The following is an 11269-nucleotide window of genomic DNA, read 5'->3' on the forward strand; positions in this document are numbered from 1 at the left end:
TATAAACTCCTATAATAATGGAGTTTGTATATTCCTACTATAATAGTGTCTTGGAAATCTACTCCATCATTTGTATTTGTAAAGAAAGTAAAGAAAAGCCTTTACAGATATATAGATATAGATAGATATAGATATGTATATATTCACACATACATATATTTGAGAGAGAAAATAAAAATTAAATTGAATATATTTAAAATATCTATTTTTATATATAACACCATGTATCAGAATCCATATGAAAATTGGAGACATGTCCTATATTAATCAGCTCGATGCAATTATAAATAGACTTAATTGGCATTGGGATTTAAAGCTTACTTACTAGTAACTAATTAATAGAATTTTCAGCTCACTCAGTATGTGACTTCTTCAACTATAAGCTGAAGTTCTGAAAATAAATACTTAAAATGACTATGCACATGATTTTTAAATTACTCTTCCTGTTTTTGGAGAAATTAGGGAACTGTGCATAGTACCCGAGTCTCTGATATGAAACAAATAAGGATGTAATATGATAGGGAAAAAATGATCACAGGTTAAAATAGTGATACAATAAACAATTGCTATAAGTGAACTTTTACACTACTAAAACTTTTCAGAATGTTATTAAAACTTAATTTTTAGAAAACTTTTCCCAAAAGTTACATGAAAATATATGCTATTTTGAAAAGTTTGATTCCCAATGCTCTATTGGTTTTCAATAAATAACATTGGAATTTTTTTTTAAGTTTTTATTTATTTATTCGACAGAGAGAGAGACAGGCAGTGAGAGAGGGAACACAAGCAGGGGGAGTGGGAGAGGAAGAAGCAGGCTCACAGCAGAGGAGCCTGATATGGGGCTTGATCCCATAACGCCGGGATCACGCCCTGAGCCAAAGGCTCCTGAGCCAAAGGCAGACGCTTAACTGCTGTGCCACCCAGGCGCCCCTGGAAGTCTATTTTTTATCATGATCCTTCCTGCTAACTGATAGAGCTGATTGCTGTCATTATATTTTAATCAATTTCCATATTCTGTATATATATATTTTTTCTTTGTACTCTAAATAGAAAGTTAGGTTTGAAAGTTCTGTAGTCTTATCCTCTCTACCTCTTCTCCAAAAAGATGACTCTTTATTCCAAATATCTCTTTCTAACTCTAAACTTTCTTAATTATCTTCCCAAACCTTAAACTAGACCTAGACATCTTTCAGTTCCCTGGCATGATTGGTTCTTCTCCTTGTGCTCCAGTTTCCTGCAGTGACTATGGCCTGAATTTGCATTCTAATTCTCAATTATGCATGTTCCTCAAACACCACCTATAAACTTCTATTTCTTGGCACTGTTCCACAATTGCCAGATAACTGCGCAGGAATATTGTGACTCTACAGGAACATTCTGAAATTTTGGATTTAAGATTTAGTAGGTTTTTAGGTGTTTTTAATATCCTATCCTCAGTACAGTTGCCCTCCCTACATCCTACAATTCCCTGATTACCTTGCATTCCTCCATCATCTCTTACCCCCCCACTCACCAAAGATAACTCAGTTATCTTCAGCTAAAATGCTTCAGGCACCTCCTGTTTTAGGGCCTACTGTTACTTAATGATCCATTTTTCCTCTATATAATCAAAAGAATTATTAATATATTGGCTGAAAGCTTTAGAGGAAACTTGGTCAATGGTCTGAAGCTTTTTATTTTTTCATAAAAAAAAACTATTTTGGATTTTAAAATAACCTATTTTCCACACATAAAAAAAATATCCTTTTGTTTTCTAGATTTTACTGAACACAGGTTCTAGTGTGTACATTAAGCAGAATCTGACACCATCTACTTATAAAATCTAAGGATATTTCAGGGCCAGTAAAGCAAACAATTTTTAGTTCTTCAAATTAGGGATTTATGTCAATATTATATTATATTTGGCCTTTGTATTTTTTTAAATCAGTAGACCCCTAAGCAGAAGAAATTTCTTTAATTTACTTGATATGTGTTCAAATCCCCCACTTCAAGGGCCTAAAACAAGTTTTGAATGAATCGGTAATCAAATGCATGAATTTGCAATGTAAAATTATTATGTTCAGTTAAGACAGTCCATGTACAGACCTGCTCAGTAGTCATTTTGTATCAACTATGTTTGTAGGCACTGATTTTCCTTTTGGTACCCGCTAGGACACATTGTGCTGACAAAGGGGAAAAAAATGAGACACGAGGTCAGGAGATACATGTTTTGTTTTGTTTTCTAGCTCTGCCACTAACAGAGATACTTCATTGAACCCTAAAGTTTACAAAGTCATAAATTCAGAGGCTAGGGTGCTGTTTAGTTCTTAGTGGCTGTGGCAGATTGTATTTCCCAAAAATAGTTGCAACAATATTTCCCACCCAACCTGCTCTTCTACAAAATGATCTTGACATTCCCCTCAAGAGGTGGGGTCTGTGCTCCTCTTCCTTGAATCTGGGTGGGCTTGAGACTTGCTTGTTACCAAGTGGAAGTTGCGGAAGTAACAGTAAGTAACATCTGAGGCTTGGTGAGAAAAGGCAATGTAATTCAGCGTTGGTTTCCTGAAACACTTGAGCTGGACCCCTGAGCCATCCTATAAGCTCTTGCCAGCCCTGAGTCCATTAGGCTTTAAAGAAGCCCAAACTAGATTACATAGGCAGATCATGCAGAGAAAACCCTCCAATCCTCAATTGCTCCAGCCTCCCACTGTTCAGCTTTAGCAATCTAAAAATGCAGATACATGAGAGACCTTAAGCTAAAGTCATCCAACCAAGGCCTTCTTGAATTCCAGAGCCACAGAAAATATGAAATATAATAGAATAATTTTTGTTTTGAGCTACTATATTTTAGAATGACTTTTATGCATCATATTTATTCATGAGGTAAAGAAAACTATTTTGTGCCACACACTATTTCTTTATTCTTTGAAAAAAATAAAATCCAATCTTTTTAGTTGACTATGTAAATGTTTTTGGCATGCATATATTATTTGCTAAGCGCCGTGAATCTTTTCAGGGAAACAAACTATAATATTCATCTTGTTTATTAGATCATGGGTTCTTTGAGAAATAGAATATGTATTTTAGTTTAATTAGGTGCAGTTTCGAACACAGCATCATGAGAGAGAACCACCTTTGAATTGTAGCTGAAAATATCATTTCCAAGGGCTACAGACTGGGTGTGTATAATCTGATTTCTACTCCTTTTGTAACTTTCAATCCTGACCTCCCTAAATCTTTACCAGTGAACTCTCCATTAAGAATTTAATTACCTATCTTAGAAGAGTCATGAGCGAAGTATAACTGAGATGATCTGTTCCCATCATGCTCCACCCACTGAAAAAATCTAAAAAGAGTCCTCTGAGATTATTTTATTTTCTCTTTTATATATTACATTAGTGGGGCTCTCTTATACATTAATTTTCTCCTGAAGGATATAACTGTCATATTTATGAATGAATTCTTCCTGCTTACCAAATATTTTCCTGCTAGTAGATGCTTAACAGATGTTTGATGACTGAATATAAGCCTATAAGAAACAATGATTCATTAGGGTATGACTTTAACAATGAATCACACAGAATATATAGCTATTAAATTTTGGTCAACAGGATCAATAAGTTAAAGTTTGAGACACTGACTTCAACTAATACCAACTCACTGTCTATCTGCAAGCACTGGACTGGGGATGTGGGAATACAGATACAACTGAAATAAGACAGCATCAGTATCTCAGGACAATAGTTCCAAAATGCTGTTTAAAGAGCTGGTTTTGAATAGAAGGTTCAGAAGACCAGGCAAAACAATTGTAATTGAAAAGATTACCAGAGGAGAAAAAAAAAAAAAAAAAAGAAAGGGTGTATGGGAGATCACATTAAAAATGAATCTAAAAAACCCAAATTCCAGAATATTTGAACATTTTTAATATTAAAGAAGATAGCCAACAAAAACATATAGATGTTAAACAAGAACAGGTTGATATAAAAAGATGTAAGTAAGAAATCATAGAAATAAAATTTATAGTCATAAAAAAGTAAAGAGTATACTCTAGATATAAGTTGATAATTAAGGAATTCATCCAGAACACAGCAAAAAATAATAAGTAAAGAGATATAAAAATATTGAGAGGTACAAATACATCTAACAATAGTGTCAGAAATAAGTTAGGAAGGGGCACCTGGGTAGCGCAGTCGTTAAGCATCTGCCTTTGGCTCGGGTCGTGATCCCGGTGTTCCGGGATCGAGCCCCACATCAGGCTCCTCCGCTGGGAGCCTCCTTCTTCCTCTCCCACTCCTCTGCTGTGTTCCCTCTCTCACTGGCTGTCTCTCTGTCACATAAATAAGTAAAATCTTAAAAAAAAAAAAAGAAATGTTAGGAAATTTCATTGACTCTGAAAATATTGACTGAGTACCTACTATATTAAAAACACTCGATATAACAATGAAAAAGCAGAGAAAGAAATCCTCATTGGATTTGAATTTTAGGATGATAAGGTGGTAAACAAATGAACAAATAAATATATAAGGTGTAGAAGTAATTGATACTATGAAAAAAATTAAAGCAGGGTAGGAGAACAGAAGTGAGAAAAGAATGATATTTGAGAAGATGGTCAGGACTCTGATACAGTGAAACTTATGGAGAGGCTGAAACACCCTGATGATGTAAGCCCTGCAAATACCTGGGAGAAGACTCTTCTGAAAACAGAATCACAAAAGGCAAAAGGTTTGAGGCAAGAATAGTTTGGATATATTGGAGAACAATAAAAGGGTCTTTATGGCAAAAGAAACAATATTTGAAGAAATTATAAATAAGAATTTCCAGAATTGAAGAAAATCAGGCGACCACAGACTGATAGTCCCTCTGAAGGCAAAGAAGTACAAATTCACACCAAGACACACTGTGTGAAACTGAAGGACTTGAGCAATAAAAACAAAAATCTTAAAAGTTACCAGAGAAAAAATTCAGACTGATTATCCTCAATGAAGTGTCAAATAGAGGCCAGGACACAAAGCAGAACTGTTTTGAAAGTGATGATGGAAAAACTGCAGCCTAGATTTTTATAGAAATGAAAATATATTTTTTTTATCCAATGGTGAAGACAAATTAAAGTTATTTTTCAGCAAAAGAGTTAGGATTTGTTTACCACCCACAGATGTACGCTAAAGACAGAAGGAGGAAGAGGAGGAGGAGGAAAATAATAGGATATTGGAAACAATGATACATGCAGCAATTGTCAATAAATTCAATTAACTAATTCTGAAAAAAAGGTTTATATGAAAATATTAAGACTAAAACTACTGACAGTAACATGATAGAAAGATATATCACATTACGGTTTTCATTATAATTAGCAGGAAGATAAAAATAAGAAAAGCACTTGAACATTTTTTTAAAGTTTAAACTGGTACACATGAAGTATATGAGTATTTTATAGTAGTAGTAGTGGTAGTAGTAAAAAGTTTGATGAAAAGATTTAGCTTATCACAAATATTGTTGATTTAGGGCCTTCTAAATACATATTATTTGTGGAGAAGTAGTTTGTGTACGATATTAGTTAGAAGAGGACTAGCTATATTACAGTAACAACTAGACCCTAATATCAGTGGTTTAGCCCAATGAAAGCTTATTTTTCACTGATTAAAGCCTATTTTCTTCATGTCTACTATGATGGGGGATCTTTTTGGTAGCTTTCCTTCAATGTTGATTCAACAATTCAGTCTACATTCATTCTGCAACTCAGTCATCTTGAAATTTGCTTCCAGCCGCAAGGTCAGAAGAGCTCAAGGTCAGGAAAATTTGAACTGAAAAAGATGCAAACAGATTCTCTGTAATATATCTAAGGCAATGAGTCAAAGTAAGCAAGAACATTATAGGAGTGCATTTGTTGGACACAGAGCAAGCCCATAGGATGACACTGTTCTTGAAATATGTAAATGAGGAAACCACAAAACTCAGTAATGTGCATCCTTAGCCATAACTATAAAATGAATTTTCTGATTAACAATTTTAAGTTAATTTTTTCATATATAGAGTCTTGACTACAATGAAATATAACCACACTATCTATCAATGATCTTTATCAATAGTACTTAGTTATTATGGTTACTTCAGATTTTCAGAATAAGTTCATTTTTACGCCATGGAAATAGAGGTGAAAGTAAAAGAACTCTCAGTTCTTCTAATATTTGTTCTTTTTTGCTTATTATTATTTTTCAGGTTTTTGAAATTGACCACATACTCCAATTTTATAGTGACTTTTGTTTTTCTTTCTTTCTACAACACAGTATCTCTAAATTTGCTCAGGTCCCACAGCCTGAAAAGTATATGTGTGTGTCTGTGTATGTGTATGTGTGTGTATCAAAATAGATTTACCCAAGTCTTGGGAAATATTTATTAATGATGTTATAATCTACACTGGAACTTGTCATATGAATATGCATTTAAAACGAAACATGTTCCAGGTAATGTTTAAATATTTTTATTAAGATGTACTCATTTGATGTGCTAAAATAGTAGTGCTCTAATGTACCCAATGGACAAAGAAAATTTTCTTTATTTTTTTGATGGTAAAAGTAGTTTGAAACCAAGCTTCTCTTTTTAATGTGCTATCTCATATTTTTCCAACCTAATAAACAGGGGCAAACCATCAAAATGTTAAGTCAAAATCTAGGAGAATCACACAATCTATTTGAGAAAACATGGCAAAAATCCCTTTCATTTAAACTCTGCTAATCTTTCTCAGCTTTAATATTTGGCCATTTATATATATTTCTTCCCAGGGAAGCCTTACATCTTTGTTACATTGCAAAGCTAAATGGCATTATTCTCTAATTTACAAAAGGTTACTGAATTAATAACAATAAGATAGATTTTAACTTCTGTTTTCTTTCATTTATAGATATTAAAATGAGCAATTTTTCCAATGTGATTAAGATTAAGAAACTGAGTAACTAGAGAATTTGTGAAGTCATTCATTTTATTCTTTTCTTTTTTTTTAGGATTTTATTTATTTATTTGACAGAAATAGAGACAGCCAGCGAGAGAGGGAACACAAGCATGGGGAGTGGGAGAGGAAGAAGCAGGCTTATAGCGGAGGAGCCTGATGTGGGGCTCGATCCCATAATGCCAGGATCACGCCCTGAGACGAAGGCAGACGCTTAACCGCTGTGCCACCCAGGCGCCCCCATTTTATTCTTTTCTGTTCTTAGTATTTAACATAAAATACATTAAAATGGAATTTATATTTATTTGAGAGCAAGTAAGACTTGGTTTCTGTTAATACTGGCCTTAGTCTTAAAGATGACATAGTTTGTTTTTAGGCCTTTCAGATTCCTAGTTATCCACAATATTACCCCTCAGAATGGTTTCTACTTTTTTAGCACAAATTGCTAAAAAGTAGGGTCTAAGTAGACAAAGGTGTTTATTTCTGCCTGCTAAAATTTTAGGAATAAAACACGGGTAAGGTAACATAATGTCTTTAGTTTACTTATTGTTTCCCTTTAAAATCTGGGGAATTACATTCAAATAATAATCTTTTTTAAAAGTTTTTATTTTAGTCATTAGTGCTCATTACAACATGTGTGCTTCTTAATCCCCATCACCTATTTCACCCATTCCCTACCCACCTCCCCTCTGGTAACCATCAGTTTGTTCTCTATAATCAAGAGTCTGTTTATTTCTCTCTCTCTCTCTCTCTCTCTCTCTCTCATTTTTCCCCCTTTACTCATCTGTTTTGTTTCTTAAATTCCATGTATGAGTGAAATCATACGGTGTTTGTCTTTCTCTAACTGACTTAATTCACTTAGCATTTTGTTTTATTTCCTTAAGTAATCTCTACAAACAATGTAGGGCTCCAATTCACAAGCCTAAAATCAGGAGTCACATGCTCTACTGACTGAGCCAGCCAGATGCCCCATTTGACATAACATTAGACTATCTAGCTCTGTCCTTATCATTGCAAATGACAAAATTTGATTATTTTTTATAGCAAAATAATATTCCTTCGTGTATATACCACATCTTCTTTATCCGTTCGTCAATTGGTCAATACTTGGGCCACTTCCATATCTTGGTCATTGTAAATAATGCTGCTATAAACACTAAGCTGTGTGTATCCCTTTGAATTAGTATTATTGTATTCTTTGGGTAAATACCCAGTAGTGCAACCACTGGATTATGGGGTAGTTCTATTTTTAACTTCTTGTGTTGTTGATTTTAGCCATTCTGACAGGTGTGAAGTGACATCTCTTTGTAGTTTTGATTTTCATTTCCCTGACAATAGGTAATGATGAGCATCTTCTCATGTGTCTGTAAGCCATCTGGATGTCTTCTTTGGAGAAATGTTTGTTCATATCTTCTGCCCGTTTTTTAATTGGATTATTTGTTTTTTGGGGTGTTGATTTTTGTAAGTTTTCTATATATTTGGAATAGTAACCCTTTATCATATGTGTCATTTGCAAATATCTTCTCCCATTCCATAGGTTGCTTTTTAGTTTTATTGATTTGTGTGTGTGTGTGCATAAGCTTTTTATTTTCATGTTGTCCCAATAGTTTATTTTTGCTTTTGTTTCCCTTGTCTTAGGGGATCTATCTAGTAAAAAGTTGCTATAGCCAGTGTGAGAGAAATTACTGCCTGTGTTCTTCTCTAAGATTTTTAGTTTCAGGTCTCACATTTAGGTTTTTAATCCATTTTGAATTTATTTTTGTGTATGATGTAAGAAATGGTCCAGTTTCATTCTTTTGCAGGTTGCTGTCTGGTTTTCCCATTACCATTTGTTGAATAGTCTTTTTCTTATTGGGTATTCTTTCCTGCTTTATCGAAGATTAAATTACCATATAATTGTGGGTTTATCCATTGACCTATGTGTCTGTTAATGGCCAGTGCCATACTATTTTGATCACTACAGCTTTGTAATATGACTTGAAGTCCGGAATTGTGGTGCCCCCAGCTTTGCTTTTCTAGGATTGCTCTTGCTGTTTGAGGATTTTTGTGGTTCCTTGCAAATTTTAGAACTGTTCTAGTTCTGAAAAAAATGCTGTTGTTATTTTGATAGGGATTGCATTAAATCTGTAGATTGCTTTTAGGTAGTATAGACATTTTAACAATATTTGCTTTTCCAATCCATGAACATGGAATGTCTTTCCATTTCTTTGTGTTGTCTTCAATTTCTTTCATCGGTGTTTTTTGGTTTTCAGATTACGGTCTTTCACCTCTTTGGTTAAGTTTATTCCTTGGTATCTTATTATTTTTAGTGCAACTGTAAATGAGACTGTTTTCTTAATTTGTCTTTCTGCGGCTTCCTTATTGGTATATAGAAATACAACAGATTTCTGTACATTGATTTTGTGTGACTTTCCTGAATTTGTTTATCAGTTCTAGCAGTTTTTTGATGTAATCTTTTGGGTATTCTACATATAGTATTATGTCATCTGCAAATAATGAAAGTTTTACTTCTTCCTTACCAGTTTAGATGCCTTTTATTTCTTTTTGTTGTCTGATTGTCATGACTAGGACCTCCACTACTATGGTGAATAAAAGTGTTGAGAGTGGACATCCTTGTTTTGTTCCTGGTCTTTGGGGAAAGGTTCTCAGTTTTTCTCCATGGAGGATATTAGCTCTGGGTTTTTCATATATGGCTTTTATTATGTTGAAGTATCTTCCCTCTAAACCTACTCTGTTAAGGGTTTTATCATAAATGGATATTGTATTTTATCAAATGTTCCTCTGTGTCTACTGAAATGATCAATGGTTCTTATCCTTTCTCTTATTGATATGATGTATCATGTTGATTCATTTGTGAATATTGAATATTTGTAACCCAGGAATAAATCTCACTTGATCGTGGTAAATGATTTTTTTTAGTGTATTGTTAGATTCAGCTTGCTAGTATTTTATTGAAGATTTTTTTGTGTCTGTGTTTATCAGAGATATTGGCTTGTAATCTTTGTGTGTGTGTGTGTGTGTGTGTGTGTGTGTGTGTGTGTGTGTCTTTATCTGGTTTTGGTGTCAGGGAAATGATAGCCTCATCAAGTGAATTTGGAAGTTTTCCTTCCTTTTCAATGTTTTGGAATAGTTTGAGAATAGGTGTAACTCTTCCTTAAATGTTTAGTAGAATTTGCCTGTGAAGCCATCTGGTCCTGGAGTTTAATTTGTTGGAAGTTTTTTGATTATTCATTCAGTTTCTTTGCTGATAATTGGTCTGTTCATATTTTCTATTTCTTCCTATTTCAGTTTTGGTAGGTTATATGTATCTAGGAATTTATCCATCCCTTCTAGTTTGTCCAATTTTTTGGCATATGGTTTTTCATAATATTCTCTTATTGTTTTTTTGCTATTTCTCTGGTGTTTGTTGTTATTTCTACTCTGTCATTTATGATTTTATTTATTTGGGTCCTCTCTCTTTTTTCTTGATAAGTCTAGCCTAGAGGTTTATCAATTTTATTGATTTTTTCAAAGAATCAGCTGCTGGTTTCATTGATCCATTCTATTGTTTTTTGGGTATTTTTTAGTTTCTTTATCATTTCTGCTCGAATCTTTATTATTTCCTTCCTTCTGCTAGCTTTAGGTTTTGTTTGTTGTTCTTTTTCTAGATCCTTTAGGTGTTAGATTAGGTTGTGTATTTGAAATTTTTCATGCTTCTTGGGATAGGCCTGTATTGCTATAAACTTCCCTCTTAAAACCACTTTTGCTGTGTCCCAAAGGTTTTGGACAACTGTGTTTTCCTTTTCTTTTGTTTCCATGTACTTTTTTGTGTCTTCTTTTATTTCCTGGTTGACACATTCATTGTTTGGTAGCATGTTATTTGCCTTCATGTATTTGTGGTCTTTCCAAATTTTTTCTTGTAGTTGACTTCTAGTTTCATAATGTTGTGGTCAAAAAAGATGCGTGGTATGACTTCTGTCTTCTTGAATTTGTTGATGCTTACTTTGTGGCCTAATATGTGATCTATTCTGGAGAATGTTCCATGTGCACCTGAAAAGAATTTGTGTTCTGCTGCTTTAGAATGAAATGTTCTGAATGTATCTGTTAAATCCTTCTGATTCGGTGTATCATTCAAAGTCATTGTTTCCTTGGTGATTTTCTTTTTTTTTTTCTTTTTTTTTTTTAAAGATTTTATTTATTTATTTGACAGAGATAGAGACAGCTAGCGAGAGAGGGAACACAAGCAGGGGGAGTGGGAGAGGAAGAAGCAGGCTCATAGCAGAGGAGCCTGATGTGGGGCTCGATCCCATAACGCCGGGATCACGCCCTGAGCCGAAGGCAGATGCTTAACCGCTGTGCCACCCAGGC

General features: G+C 33.9%; 1 protein-coding gene across 1 annotated transcript in view; it reads left to right on the top strand.

Annotated features, from left to right (window-relative positions):
* SPAG16 (sperm associated antigen 16) overlaps positions 1-11269 on the top strand; it is a 964037-nt gene that overhangs the window by 795612 nt on the left and 157156 nt on the right. The window lies entirely within an intron of this gene.

This window comes from Ailuropoda melanoleuca, chromosome 2, assembly GCF_002007445.2.
Source record: "Ailuropoda melanoleuca isolate Jingjing chromosome 2, ASM200744v2, whole genome shotgun sequence".
NCBI lineage: Eukaryota > Metazoa > Chordata > Mammalia > Carnivora > Ursidae > Ailuropoda > Ailuropoda melanoleuca.